The 14,411-nt window shown below is 45.9% G+C and overlaps 1 protein-coding gene across 1 annotated transcript in view; it reads left to right on the top strand.

Moving 5' to 3' along the window:
* The first annotated feature begins 1,516 nt into the window (after positions 1 to 1,516).
* IPP (intracisternal A particle-promoted polypeptide) overlaps positions 1,517 to 14,411 on the top strand; it is a 365,647-nt gene continuing 352,752 nt past the window's right edge. The window contains exon 1 of the mRNA XM_069642391.1: positions 1,517 to 1,732. The gene's annotated coding sequence lies outside the window, so the exon portion shown is untranslated. The remainder of the gene's footprint in view (positions 1,733 to 14,411) is intronic.

Raw genomic sequence — 14,411 nt, 5'->3', positions numbered from 1 at the left:
ATCGCAGGGTGTCCCCGCTCTGGTTGCGGGCCAACGGCGAGGCCGAGAGAATGATGCGGACTCTCAACAAGGTCCTGAGGATCTCCGCCTGTGGCGGTGAAGACCTGGAGAGGAAGCTCGTGGAGTTTTTGAGAGAATACCGCACGACGCCCCACTAGTCCACGAGAGTGGCTCCAGCCGAGGCACTATTTGGGCGATGCCCGAGGGGAATGCTACCGGAAGAGGACGGCCGTCTGCCCGGAGTAATAGACAATGATGGTGTCAGGGAAGAACGGGCCAGGCGCAACGACAAAGAGAGTGAAAGAAGGGGTCTGCAAGAAAAGGAGGTGCGAGTGGGGGACACAGTGTTGGTCAGAAACAGGCACCCCGAGGGGAAGTTGTCCCTGCCTTTCGAGCCGCGCCCGTGGAAGGTAACGCATGTTAAGGGCACCATGGTGACGGCAGCCTGCGACCGAGGAACAGTCACGCGCAACCGGTCGTTCTTCAAACGCATTGAAAGACCGACTGAAAATGGGCCATCAGAGGAAGGCGTAGGGCCGGATGGTCCGCTAGGAGATCAGGAGGGCGAGCAGGGCATGGACTCCCCGAGACCTGAACGTGAGGATCCGACTCCACCTCCCGCATCACCAAGGTACCCGATCCGCCGCGAGCGGCGATTGCCCGGGCACCTCAAGGACTATGTCCTGGACTCATGTGACTGAGCTGAGCGATGCAAGGTGAGACTCTCAGGTGGTCAGATATCCGCCCACCCGGGTACCTAGCGTGCGGGGGGGAGGCACGCCTAGCTGTTTAATTTGTTTTGGTTAAAGTTAAAAAGGGATGTGACGTCCCAGTTTGTTGGTGCGCATGTGCGGGCCTCGTTATGGTCCCGCGCATGCGTGGTGGAATAAAGTGCGTCCGTGCGGCAGTTGCCGCCGGGACGCGGAGCAAGCGGCATCGCGTCCCGCATGTTCTTTTGGTCCGTGTCTGTGTGCGTGTGCCTGCGTGGGCCTAGGAGCCAGATACAACATATATGACCCAAACCTCTTCCGCCGTATGGGTCCGGCACTTGATCTGACCCTAATGACATGTCCGAATTGGTTACCCCTTTCTTTCTAGGCAGCATGGGTTCTTCGGTGAAATTCTCATTTGCCCTACCTCATCTTCTCTCCCCCGTACCATACCCTCAACCATACGTTTTCCCTGCTTTCTGCATCCTAAAAACACCAGCGCTGCTCCTATCCCCTCCTCCAGGGTCGCCACCCCCTTTGCCTTGTTGCGCTCTGCCCCAGCCTCTCTCCCCAAACCCACCGACGCTGTCCTTATTTTATGCACCAGCGCCACAATTCCCTTAACAAAACAAAAACAACACGTCCCTATCCTCCCACCACAAGACCATGTTTGGCTCGGCGGGCTTGTGTTGTGCCCCTGGCCCCTAGGGAAGTTCCTCACGCAGCACTTTCTACTCACTCTTGCTGACAAACATCAGTTGGGCTGTCTTTGGGCTACTTTTCCTGCCCTGTTGGGCTACAACTAGATTTCCATGTGCGTTCACCCTGCCGGGCAGGAAGTGGTTATGTTGTCAGTGTTTTGGCATCCCGGCTTTTTTCCTGTTTATTTTTAAATCACTATGATTTGGTGGGATGGTTACCTAGGCGAGGATTGCAGCCTTATCACGGTAGTTCGAGTTTCTTTTTTGTCATTTTGAGAAGAAAGAAAGGAACGAGCGTGGGACACAGCCTCGCTGCGCACGGTAAGCTGCTGGGCTATGTAATGCAGTAATAGTTTGCAGGTTCGCAGTGTCAGCAACGCTGAGGAGTTCTCCAGTGTCTTCTAGTGCATCCTTTTATTGTTCATAAAGAAACACGGTCATCTATAATGTCCTTTCAGACCAGTTGCTGCGTCAAAAGAAAGTGTTGTGGGGGGGGGGGGGGTGTAATGCAAGAGAAGCCGGATGCCAGTGGGGGCTTGTATTGGGGGCGAGCGATGCCTGGTTTCATTCACTTGTTTGTACATTTTGACCACTGACTGCACGTCATGTGCTATCACCACCTGCAGTTATTGTAAAAGGAAAATGCCACAGGTTGCTAGCAGAGGTAGCTGCGTGCACAGTCAGTGTGCGATAGAGGCGAAGGGCGAGGGGGTGCGTTTCCCCGAGTCACGCAATACTTGCCACCATCCATGAAGACAATCGTGTGTGGCGGATGACTTCCAAAGAAGTGCTCTTCGCCATTTCATAAGAGCGACTTGGGAAAGGGGGTGGATGGCCAGTTCATAACCCTTATGCTGAAGGAGCAGTGAATCGCTGAAAACGAAGGCTCCAGAAACAGTCCCAGCCTCACGCGCCATGTGAAAGAGCAGCATTAGTGGCGTCTCTAGAATCGGTATTAAGGAGAGCCAACCAGGAATCACAAATGAAAAGAGAGGCAGACATAAATAAGGGTCATCAGGCCAAATTGGCATAGCTGCCAGGTGTCCCAGTCCCATCCATGCGCAGCCTTTGAGGCAGTCAGGTTTTCACACTGCATGCTGTGACTTGCAATGGGGAAAACCAACGCTACAAGTTCCATTATGCAATTGGAAGCAGAAACCAGGACAGGCTCGAGGTTTCATGTTGCAAATAAGTTATGCGTCAAGTAATTATACACACCGAAAATTGTACTTCTCTTCAGTGTCACGAAAAAATCCCCTAAAAATTCCAACGGCATTTTGTCAGTGTTTTTTATTTAATGCATGTTACCATCTTTTGTTGGTGTAGGTTTAAATCAATTAATGAACACATACATAAAATAAGTGAATAGTCTAAAATCACTCAACTCTTCCCCTTCATCTAAAAGGTCACCCACAATTGCACCTGAGCCAAACACACATATTTGAATTCATGACAATTCAAACTCCTTCCATGAAGTACCCACGCATTGATTTTTAACACATGATCCGTAACACTGTTCCATCTAACCCTTCTATTTTTGAGTCTATTTAACAAAAACAGATGCTTGCAGATTACACGCAGAAAGGAGGCACTACCATCTTTGTTTATTTGCAGTGGGGATAGGAATCTAACTGAGCCCCCATAAAGATGTTTATAATTTTCAGTTTGGCTCACCGCCTAAATGAGACTGGTGTGGCTGAAGAGCAACTGCTATTGAATTTAAAGTCATATATGTGTCTGACCGGCACTGTTAATCCATGTATGCCTATTTACCAGGCATCTGTTAGCCCAGGAAGCCAAAAGTAGCTCCTGTTAATAGTTGGTTTTAAGCTCACCATGCGCTCCTAGGCTAGAACTCTTTTGGTTGTTTCATGTTAAATTGTAAGTAGCACATATAACAATTTTCTTAACATAGGTGGTGCCAACTACAGTGGTAGAGCAGTAATTGGTGATGGAATTGTGCTATCTGACCAGGCTGATAGGCCATTGTATTTTACATCTGTATGCAACAGTACACTTTATTAGAGGTATGTTCAGAGCAAAGCTCGGGAGCTTTCCATTCCTGCTTTGAATGTTCTTCTTGAACAATGCTGCATGGTCAAACTGAAGAGCTTGAAGTGATCCTCCATCAGCTGGAATTGAAGCCCCCCTTGTCACATGCCATCCAGGCCTGTCTGCCTGGCATACGCAATGTGCGCCTTCACCCTTTTAAGAGGACTGCTGACAGGATGCACAGTGTAATGCATTTTCCCAACATTACAGCACACCCTGCTAAAGAATGCTGGGCACACCATACGTCACCATTTCACAAGGATTAGGACAAAGAGGTAACAACTGGGCAAATACCCCTGCTCTGGACGCTGCTCTAAAGGCCGGATTCATGGAAATATGCGCAGAAATCCTGCAAGGGTGCCTAGGATTACACTGCGCGAGCCTGCGCGCAAGAATAAAGAATGCGCGCCCCACTTATTCATGGAAGTGTTTGCACAAAATAACTGTATTCGCAAGTCACGGCTGGAACGCCCCCGACACGCCCACACGCAAACGAAAAACTGGCAGATCAGCTATCTGCACGCTCCCCCGGACGTGAATACATGCATCCTTCAAACTGTTTGTGGGGACCCCGCAAGCAGACCTGTATCTCGGGGACCCTGCGCAGGGCCCCCTATATCTGTTCCCGGTACCCTGATAACCTGCGTATGAAATATCGTAACTCAGTCTAAATCATAAACCGTTCCTGCACCCTGGTACACGGCTTACGCGCATCCCTAAGTACAAATCGGAGGTACTCCCTGTGGAGGTGTAGAAGGAGCCCAAGGGGGGGCAGAGGATGTAGGAGGAGTGGGCAAGGTAGCCAAGGAGGAGGAAGAGGGTGCCAGAGTAGTAGCAGAGGGTGGAGGCAAGGAAGCCGAAGAAGGAATAGCGGGAGCTGGAAGGAAATTGATAAGGCGCTGGAAGCGTCTATCAAAGAGGAGGATGTTGTCCTGAGGGCCTTGGACCAAAAAAGTGCCATTGAGGTAAACATCGATGATGACCTTAGAATAGTGGAAGGAAGCCAGGAGGGCCTCCCACCGGGTGCCACCATTAATGGGAGAAGAAGAGTAAGGAGAGAGCACAGAGGCCATATGAAGAGTCCATAGGTCTGACGAAGGAACGACAAAGAGGATGTCGGTGAAGGTCTGTCTGGAGGAAGCGCTGGTGTAGGTATCAGCGATGGGGAGGCCATGGTTGGAGACCAGGATATCCGTTTTTGAACATCTTCCTACCAGACTTGATGAGGACAGGATAGTCCATAGAGAAACAGCTGGAGAAGAGATGACATGAATAAATAGTTTGAAACAATGAACACATATGCACTCCTATTGTTGTCCTGAAGAAACCTATTTGTTAGTTTTAAGATTGATAGTGAGGTGCTGAGGAGTGTAACACAACCTTGACACGAGGTTGTGGGTTTGGAAAAACTGGAAGAGGGAGGGTAACCACAAGATGTGGGCCCCTCGCGTCCCCGGCACACTCTAGGTACTGTCACAGACAGTCAATATGTACAGTTCTCTAGATATAAATGTTAATCATCATCCAGACATACCGCTAGGTCAAAAGCTTTGTAAATGATTCAATTATCGGTATTACCAAAGAGATTTATTCACATAGACTTTAGTGGATTTCTCTTATTAACATACATATAGTTTGCAAACAATAAAGTTGTGTGAAACTTTTAGAAGTCTCTGTAATTTCCTCACACGTGATAAGTCATCAAAATTCAAACATAAAAACTCTACGCGTTTCGGGAAAGCTCCCTTCTTCTGGAGTGGATGTTAAAGATTGTCAAGAAAAATTTCTGTCCAATGATTAATCTTCAATATTCTAAACTTCCGAGACGTTGTGTCTGGATATCTACAAGAGAACTAAGAATGATGTGTATTATTCTTATTTGTAATTTTTACTCAATCAAAAACAAGACTTTCTTACTAATTACTATAAGCAGACTACCATAGTGCGTCCTACCTCACATCGGTGCCACGAGGTTGAAACCCTGGGTCTAAGTGGATGAGATTAACATCTATCAGTCTTCATATGTCAATACTGGTAAATAAGTACCCTGCAAGACAAGGGTAGGTCTAATTAGTAAAGTATCAAAAATAAAGACACCAACTCATAAAAGGAGAATCCAAGAGAATAACAGAGAGATGTACCTTGGATATGAAACTGCATGGAGCTTGGGATTATTTCGCTACATTCTTTCAGTTTCCTGTAGTTCAAAAATCTCTAGTCCAAGTCATGCATTGGCAGGAGTGGCTGGAGTTTCAAAGCAAGAGGGGGTAGTGTGTTAGGTCCTCCCTTTGTATACCCCAATGGGGGTCCAAGATCGTAATTTAGAAAGAAAGAATTAAGGCTGAAATTAAATCAGTGTCAGGGCTTTAGTTTGACCTCAAGAATAACATATTTAGGTATTAGGTGGGAAATAGAGAGTGGGCAACTCCCAACAATCTATAATATCCTTCAGATAGCTTACCTTTTAATAATATCTGGCGTGCTGATAGTGAGGATCCTGCTCGTGTGCCTAATGAGAACTGGCTACTATTCGCGGTGCATTAGGTAACGAGACTGGCTCGTATATTCAGTTTAGCGGGAATTGACTTCCTGCAACATTCGCGTCATGTGCGTCACGTGCGCGATGACGTCTCGCGTGAACTCGCGACGACATCACGCATCGCGACGAGAGCACGAATCATATTAGACCAAGTTGAATTCACAATGCTGGTAGAAAATAGAGTGCTCGTGCATGCATTCTAATAAGAGCGCATTAGCGAAAATTGAAATAAGTGAGACTGTAGATATGATAGAAATGACTTCCCACGTTGGCCTCTGAGGAAGGTAAAACCTAAGTATGTGAGCAATGGGAATAATTAACGTGAAACGCTCAATAAATGAAGATCATAAGTACCTGAAGGGTATAGTCTCCCTAGGCCAGAGGTGCCCCGTGGTTGACCTCTGTCTCTAACCACATACCATTCCCGGCATAATCTAACTACCTCCCAGATTTAGACATCCCCCATCATTCAGATACTTACCCTGCCAAACCATGGCCTAGGGAGACTATACCCTTCAGGTACTTAAGATCTTCATTTATTGAGCGTTTCACGTTAATTATTCCCATTGCTCACATACTTAGGTTTTACCTTCCTCAGAGGCCAACGTGGGAAGTCATTTCTATCATATCTACAGTCTCACTTATTTCAATTTTAGCTAATGCGCTCTTATTAGAATGCATGCACGAGCACTCTATTTTCTACCAGCATTGTGAATTCCACTTGGTCTAATATGATTCGTGCTCTCGTCGCGATGCGTGATGTCGTCGCGAGTTCACGCGAGACGTCATCGCGCACGTGACGCGCTGACGCACATGACGCGAATGTTGCAGGGAGTCAATTCACGCTAAACTGAATATACGAGCCAGTCTCGTTACCTAATGCACCGCGAATAGTAGCCAGTTCTCATTAGGCACACGAGCAGGATCCTCACTATCAGCATGCCAGATATCATTAACAGGTAAGCTATCTGAAGGATATTATAGATTGTTGCGAGTTGCCCACTCTCTATTTCCCACCTAATACCTAAATATGTTATTCTTGAGGTCAAACTAAAGCCCTGACACTGATTTAATTTCAGCCTTAATTCTTTCTTTCCAAATTAGGATCTTGGACCCCCATTGGGGTATGCAAAGGGAGGACCTAACACACTACCCCCTCTTGCTTTGAAACTCCAGCCACTCCTGCCAAGGCATGACTTGGACTAGAGATTTTTGAACTACAGGCAACTGAAAGAATGTAGCTAAATAATCCCAAACTCCATGCAGTTTCATATCCAAGGTACATCTCTGTTATTCTCTTGGATTCTCCTTTTATGAATACGTGTCTTGATTTTTGATACTTTACGAATTAGACCTACCCTTGTCTTGCAGGGTACTTATTTACCAGTATTTACATACGAAGACTGATAGATGTTAATCTCATCCACTTAGACCCAGGGTTTCAACCTCGTGGCACCGATGTGAGGTAGGAAGCACTATGGTAGTCTGCTTATAGTAATTAGTAAGAAAGTCTTGTTTTTGATCAATTGAGTAAAAATTACAACTAAGAATAATGTCTTCTCTTGTAGATATCCAGACTCAACGTCTCGGAAGTTTAGAATATTGAAGATTAATCATTGGACAGAAATTTTTCTTGACAATCTTTAACATCCACTCCAGAAGAAGGGAACTTTCCCGAAACGCGTAGAGTTCTTATGTTTGAATTTTGATGACTTATCACGTGTGAGGAAATTACAGAGACTTCTAAAAGTTTCACACAACTTTATTGTTTGCGAACTATATGTATGTTAATAAGAGAAGTCCACTAAAGTATATGTGAATAAATCTCTTTGGTAATACCGATAATTGAATCATTTACAAAGCTTTTGACATAGCGGTATGTCTGGATGATGATTAACATTTATATCTAGAGAACTATACATATTGACTGTCTGTGACAGTACCTAGAGTGTGCCGGGGACACGAGAGGCCCACATCTTGTGGTTACACTCCCTCTTCCAGTTTTTATGAATAAATAGTTTAACATTTTATATGATCCTACAGGAAAGCAACAGCAACACATGGATGTTATATGGAATATTATCCATGTTACGATCTTGTACTGGAGACTTAAGTACCCAAGTAATTGGATGTTATTAGGGTACTTTAATGCCTGCTGTCCTGTGATTTGGGAATGGGATGGTCAGGAATGCATTTTGATGAACGATGACTGCAATATTATGCAAGCAATTTTCTGGGGAAATAAGGGGGATAGAGCGGAAGAGACCTGCAGTGTTTCAAATGAGGGTGCTGAATGGTATGATATGCGCAGGCTTACCATAAACTACACTCCAATTATCAATACATCTCCCCCATACGTAACTATATATTTGTACTTGATCATATTTTCAAAAGGGCTGGCTTTTAGAAATCCAACCCAGTGTAGTGGGTAATATTTCTAGTCGTTCTAAATTGTAGTTTAGACATCCAGGTGAAAATACCAGATTCAATTGGGTTGGAACTTGAAATTAGAGTCAATAAACATGCACTCTGACTCATATTAGATTGCTTTGTTTAGTAGGATTAATTAAGGTGGACAGATGAAACATTGAATTCTGAACAACAAATGCTTCACAACATGGACTACAGTGGCATTTTCTGAATTCTAGAGACTAAACTTGAATCCTTCTAGACTGAGTTTCGTAGGAAATGTTCAGCTCAAATTAATTAGCAACAATTTACATACTTGGGTAAACATAGAAGTAAATGTACGACAGAGGTAGGCAAAACAAGTACAATTTAGACATTTAGAAAAAGCGGTAAAAGCAGATATGCCCTTATTTATAAAGACTATAAAATAATGTTTGACCTTAATGAAAAAAGTAAATGGGGTTATCGTAATTGGCGTGGATATAAGAAAAAAAAGCAGGATCACTTATAGAAAAAAGAAAATATTGATAACCAGAATTTTCTTTTGTCATTGATTAACTGTTATTAGTAACTCGGTGCAATAACAACTGGAATAATGTGCAAAGTATTCTGATTTGTCAGTGTGTTTGTTTATTGACTCTATTTTTTGAATGAGCAGGCAATAAGTTGTCATCTAAATTTAGAATTTGCCAAGAGGGATTTTCCAATTACCACACCCCAAATAGGAGACGTGATAACTTCTTTGAAATCCTTGCGCGTCTGGCGTTGACCAGATGAGTAATGCCATATGCAAAACTAATCCCATTTTTCTGATCACAATACCTACATTATAGGTTTCGAGCCGTTTCATGCAACTGGAAAACTTCCTTTAATGTTGATACAAAGTATTCTTATTTCTATGTACAAAAAGGGAATGTGAAATGGCCCATTGAATTATCAGTTGATCACACTTTTCAACTTAACAGCCAAGATTAAAACATAGCTATGCTAATGTCCAATGCTATGGGTATTTTTGATTAAAATAATATATGTACAGAGGGCTTATATGGAGCTAATACTTGGGTGTATGACTCGCTATGGTTGCACAATATGTTCCAAGTAAAATACGAAGGAGATTTTTAGGCCGTATAAGTTGTCGGAAAGCCCCTAGACGCTCGCACCAGGACAAAATACAACCGACTTGGGGGGAAAAAAGGCCACCTCCTCTCCCTCTCTTCATCTCTGATCACCTAAATGCTATTCAAGATTGGTGTGCCGCCAATGATCTTTATCTGAATGCCAGCAAGATGGAGATCCTCCTCATCAGCAGACCTTCACCATCCTTTCCCCTCACTCTCTGGCCGGTCTCTCTTGGTCCTCCTCCTACTCCCACCTGCGAGGCTAAGAACCCCGGGTCATCTTGGACTCCACACTTTCCTTCTCCGCCCACATCTCTGATGTCTCTAAAAAATCTAACTTCCTACTGCATCTCCTCAGAGGTACTCTGCCTTTCCTCTCCTTCCCCCAGAAGCTCAAGGTCTCCCAAGCTCTGGTTCTCTCTAGGTTGGACTATTGTAACAGCATCTTTCTAAATCTACCTGCCTCTACTCTCCGCCCTCTGCAACTAATCCAGAACAGGACTGCAAGACTTGCCCTGGGATCGTATCCCTCCAGCTCTGAAATCTCTCCATTGGCTCCCAGTGAATGGAAGGATTACATTCAAAACCCTCTGCATTGTCCACAAGGCTTTCTGGGGCCTGAGTCCAAAATACCTTCAGCTATCCCTCCGCAAATACCTCCCCTCTCGAGCTCTTCGCTCCAATACCTCTAACTCCCTCCAGGTCAGCCGTTTTTCAAAGAAACGAGCTGGGGGTAGATCTGTCTTCGGCTGGGGCATCCCTCTGGAACAGCCTCCCTGCCACTCCAAAACTTGGAGAGAACCATCTCCAGTTCCAGAAGCACCTCAAGACCTTCCTCTTTGTTTCTGCCTTCGCTCCCCCTCTCCCCTGCTGATCTGTTCTCTCTTGGCACCGTGCACCTGGCCACCCTCTGTCCTCAGGGCCCAGGTACCTGCTCACTCTGCCACCTTCCCGCACTACATCCGGGCCACCCCTTGCACTGGGGTCTATATCTGTAAAAATACAGCCCCCCCCTTTTCTTCCTGCACTTATCAGACCTACCCTGTCTGCTGCCTTAAACCCAGCACTTGCCAGTTGCTGGCTGCACTACCACTGTTTGTTGACTTTATTATTTTTTTTATTATAATCTGTTTCTCCTTTGCTCCGCACTTTCCACTTCTCCCCCCTTCCATGCACTTTCCCCCTCCCCCTCTCCCGTGCACCTGCGCATTCTCTATGTCACTGAGCCTACTAAGATCGTTATTTTGTTCTCCCCTGTTCCCCTCCCTTGCCTTGTCCCGCTCTGAAACACTTGTGTACGAGCACAATAGAAATGAAATATCAATATCAATAGCTCGCAGCACAAATCATGTGACCTGGAAGTGAAGGCAGGAAAGCCCTGCTTCTGATCTTTTTGATTGATTGATCAGGGGCCTAACAGGTTTATGATCAGTGGTCTGGGGCTGGCTGGTACCTTGGAATTCAGGGGTCTTAGAGCTGTGGCATTTGGGTGCTATAACGTAGAATTGGGACTGGTGCCCTCCTTCTCGTGGGATCATATCATACAAAGACACTCACACTTGTGAGAAACCTGAAGGTGTCTCTCTAGCTAGTCCTTGGGGATCTGTCTTCCAGGTGGCCAGGACACTGCCATCACAATTGGATCTTGTTCCTGGGGGTGGACCACTGTGGTAGGATCACCTGGATGAGGGGGCCTCGGGGAGTGGGAGTGAGACACCAAAGGGTGAGACGCGGTATTCCCCTTCCTTTTGACACCTTTCCCCCATCCTCTCATGTAGGACATCTAACACCACTGCCCCCCCTATTCTCTGACACAAGCACTTTCATACAACACAAGGGACAACGGACTAACACCAGAGCTGTTTACCTGACATATCCCAATACAATGGTCAGGCAAAGTCGGGCAATTGACCAGAATCCCTTTCCCTTCGCCACAGGGATAAAAGGTGGAGCCCAGGAGCACAGTACGAGCACGGCGAACAGCACAAGACGGCTAACCAGGCACAACCGTTCAATAGAAGGAGAAAGGTGGCGGGAATCGAGAGGGTGGCAAGGAGAGAAGCAACCTTGCCTTTTTCGTCCCAGGCCTGAGGAACCTTCGTGAAAGAGGACATAAGACTGCATGCAATAGCACAAGTGTCTTGCAGCAGATGTCATCGGTACACTGGGCAAGCTTACGCCGATAAGCAGGAGTGAGGGAAGCTCCCGCGACCGTGGTACAGCCTGGGCCCCAGTGAAGCCGAAAGCCAACAGTTCATCAAAGCCGGTGAAATGAGGGGAGAACCGAGCTGTGTTGAATGAGAAGCGCAAAGTGACAAGTTTTAACCAAGTGAACTGTGAATGAAAGTTAAAACGTGTTATGGGGAAACAAGCTGCAGAGGGAAACCAGCACCACGTGGGTGCTAACTCAAGAGACTCTATACGATCCCCATCGGAGCAACAACAGATACCAAAAGGTCATAGGAGAGCCACCGAAATAGGTCTAAGTTATCATACTGAGGGTCTAGCAAAATCACAGTACAATCGAAAGTCTTTGATCTACAAGCATTTAAGGAAAGCAAGGGAAGTGAATCCTGCAAATTTTGAGAGTATTGAAACAGCAAGATGACCCCGAAGGAGGGATACCAGTAAAGAGGGGCGAAGTCTAAGGTCCCAAGGAACAGTGTGTTGACAGAAGTGAACCCGGCTGAGGGAGGCCAAGATTCGGGACGGGTCGGCACCCGGAAGAGGGGGACCCAAGGATGGAGAATCCTCACCCTATGTAAAACCAAGAAACAAACTTTTATATACTGAAGGGTCTTTCGTTTTGTTATTTCGGAAGACATCAGGTCATCGAAGGCAAGAGACTTACAAGTGAAATGAGACTTGCCGATCGACGGCCCTGATAATTGAAAGCTGAACTGTTATCTCGTGCTGCAAGAGTGTGCTGTGCTCCACGAACCCACCTTACCCCGTGCTTAAAACGTGGTGAAGGGAGACCCAGGCTACTGCATCCTGACATATTATTTAAGAACACTTATTTCTTTTCTTGAAAACTATCCTGCACCCTTTTTGTATTAGTAGTAAGGTTTGGTAATATGTTTCTTAGTATAGGCCCTTTATATTTGGCACGACGCCACTAGGACTACCTTATTTTCATTTGATGATTGATGCTTGCCCCCATCTTTTATTTAGGAATAGATTAGGTGTTTTCCTAACCTGCATACAACATTCATTGTTCAATAAACACCCTTGAACTGCGATCACTTGTGTCTGTCTTACTTGTTTCCACCATGAGTTCCTCCCACCCTCCTCCCATGGCCTTGCAGGGCACATTCTTCCCAGAGCGCCGATGTTGGCAACATTCTGCGACAATGAAGGGTTTATGTATCTGTGTAGCTCTGGCTGTTTTCATCAGTGCCTGGGATACATCTCATTCCTTTACTCATGTTTGTGGCCTACAACTGGAGTGCTGACTGTCACTATACCACAGGCCCTCGTGATTCTTTTTTCCGCTATTTGCCAAACAAGGTATGCTGCAGCTGTGATGACTCCCGGATCATCTGCATATATTGTAGACCAAAATTGTTCAGTTTGGAATGTACTTCCAGAGCTAGAGTTATCTCTAGCCCTTCCAATAATGCAGTCTCAATTCAGTATCTCTCGTAAGAATATGTCTAGATGTCTCGAGATCTAGTCTGCATAATCGTTTATCCCATTCCACATTACACCATGCTCCTGTGTATTCAAACACTGGCAAAATCTTTAGGTGTAAATAGCAAATGAAACGTTGAAGTCCCAAACAACAGTTTTGTCAAGCATTCTCTAGGAATGCCCGACAAATGTGCCTGCCTGGTATACACAATATATCGATTTTTCTGTTTTGTATTTTATCCCACTCCCGTGATTTGGTTTTAAGCATCTCATCAATTATGCCCAATTCACTTTCACGTGGCAACTCTAGGCCCAATTCAACGAGATGTTGGTAAACTGTCAACCCAAGATCACCATATGCTGTTTAAGTGGGCTTCACTTAGACTTTGTTCCAATATATTTACGTGGGTCACCATCCCAGACATTAGTATTGTTGGGAAGCAGGGATGATCGTCCCAGGCCCCAAAGAGGCTTTGGTTGAGGCGGAGGCATGAGAGTGTGTCATAGGGGCTTGTGGAGGTTATAGGGGGGAGTGTGGCGTCGATACAAGCTGCCTTATGTGTAGGCTATTATATGTTTGGGTATAGATTGCGCTGGGAGCAAAACGCCATCATAGAAAACAGCAGCCATTTTAGAACCGAGGCCTAGCATTGCATTACAGTCAGGGCAGTAGGCCCAGGCCCACAACATAGAGATAAGTGTGTGCATGCAGGGTCGTGTTGCAGCATGGGCAGCAGGGAGAAAGACCAAACCGGCAGAGATCCATAAACCTCTTTGTCTCATGCTAATAGCACTTGTATCCCAGGAGGAATGCACCCTGCAAGGCCATGAGGGGGGCGGGTGCTCCCTGTGAAATTTATTGCACGAGAAGGAGGGCAGTAGCCTCCGAACTTCACCAGTACAAACCCTAAGTTATAGTGCCCAGATGCCCCCGTCCCAAGACCCCAGCATTCCAGGGTACCAGCCAGCCCCAGACCACCCACCATAAAACTGTTTGATCAACCATTTATCAGGAAGATCACAGCACAACACCCTGGATCCCTGAGATATGTGCTGCAAAATGCTCGGGGGGAAATATAACAAACAAACATAAAACCAGGGTTGGGGGGATTTGGGAAGACGCTGACGCATCTGGGATTTGCAATGATAGGGAATGCAATGATTTGGGTTAGAACTTGCCAATTAGGAGCTTTGCGCCTGATGATGTACAGAGAAAAACCCCACGTGGAAGAAGATGTACGGGAGATGC

The sequence above is a fragment of the Ambystoma mexicanum genome, chromosome 1q (assembly GCF_040938575.1).
Source record: "Ambystoma mexicanum isolate Mex_15411 chromosome 1q, UKY_AmexF1_1, whole genome shotgun sequence".
In the NCBI taxonomy this organism is placed as follows: Eukaryota; Metazoa; Chordata; class Amphibia; order Caudata; family Ambystomatidae; genus Ambystoma; species Ambystoma mexicanum.
Note: the sequence above shows the minus strand (reverse complement) of the source record. Positions and strands in the feature narration are given on the sequence as shown.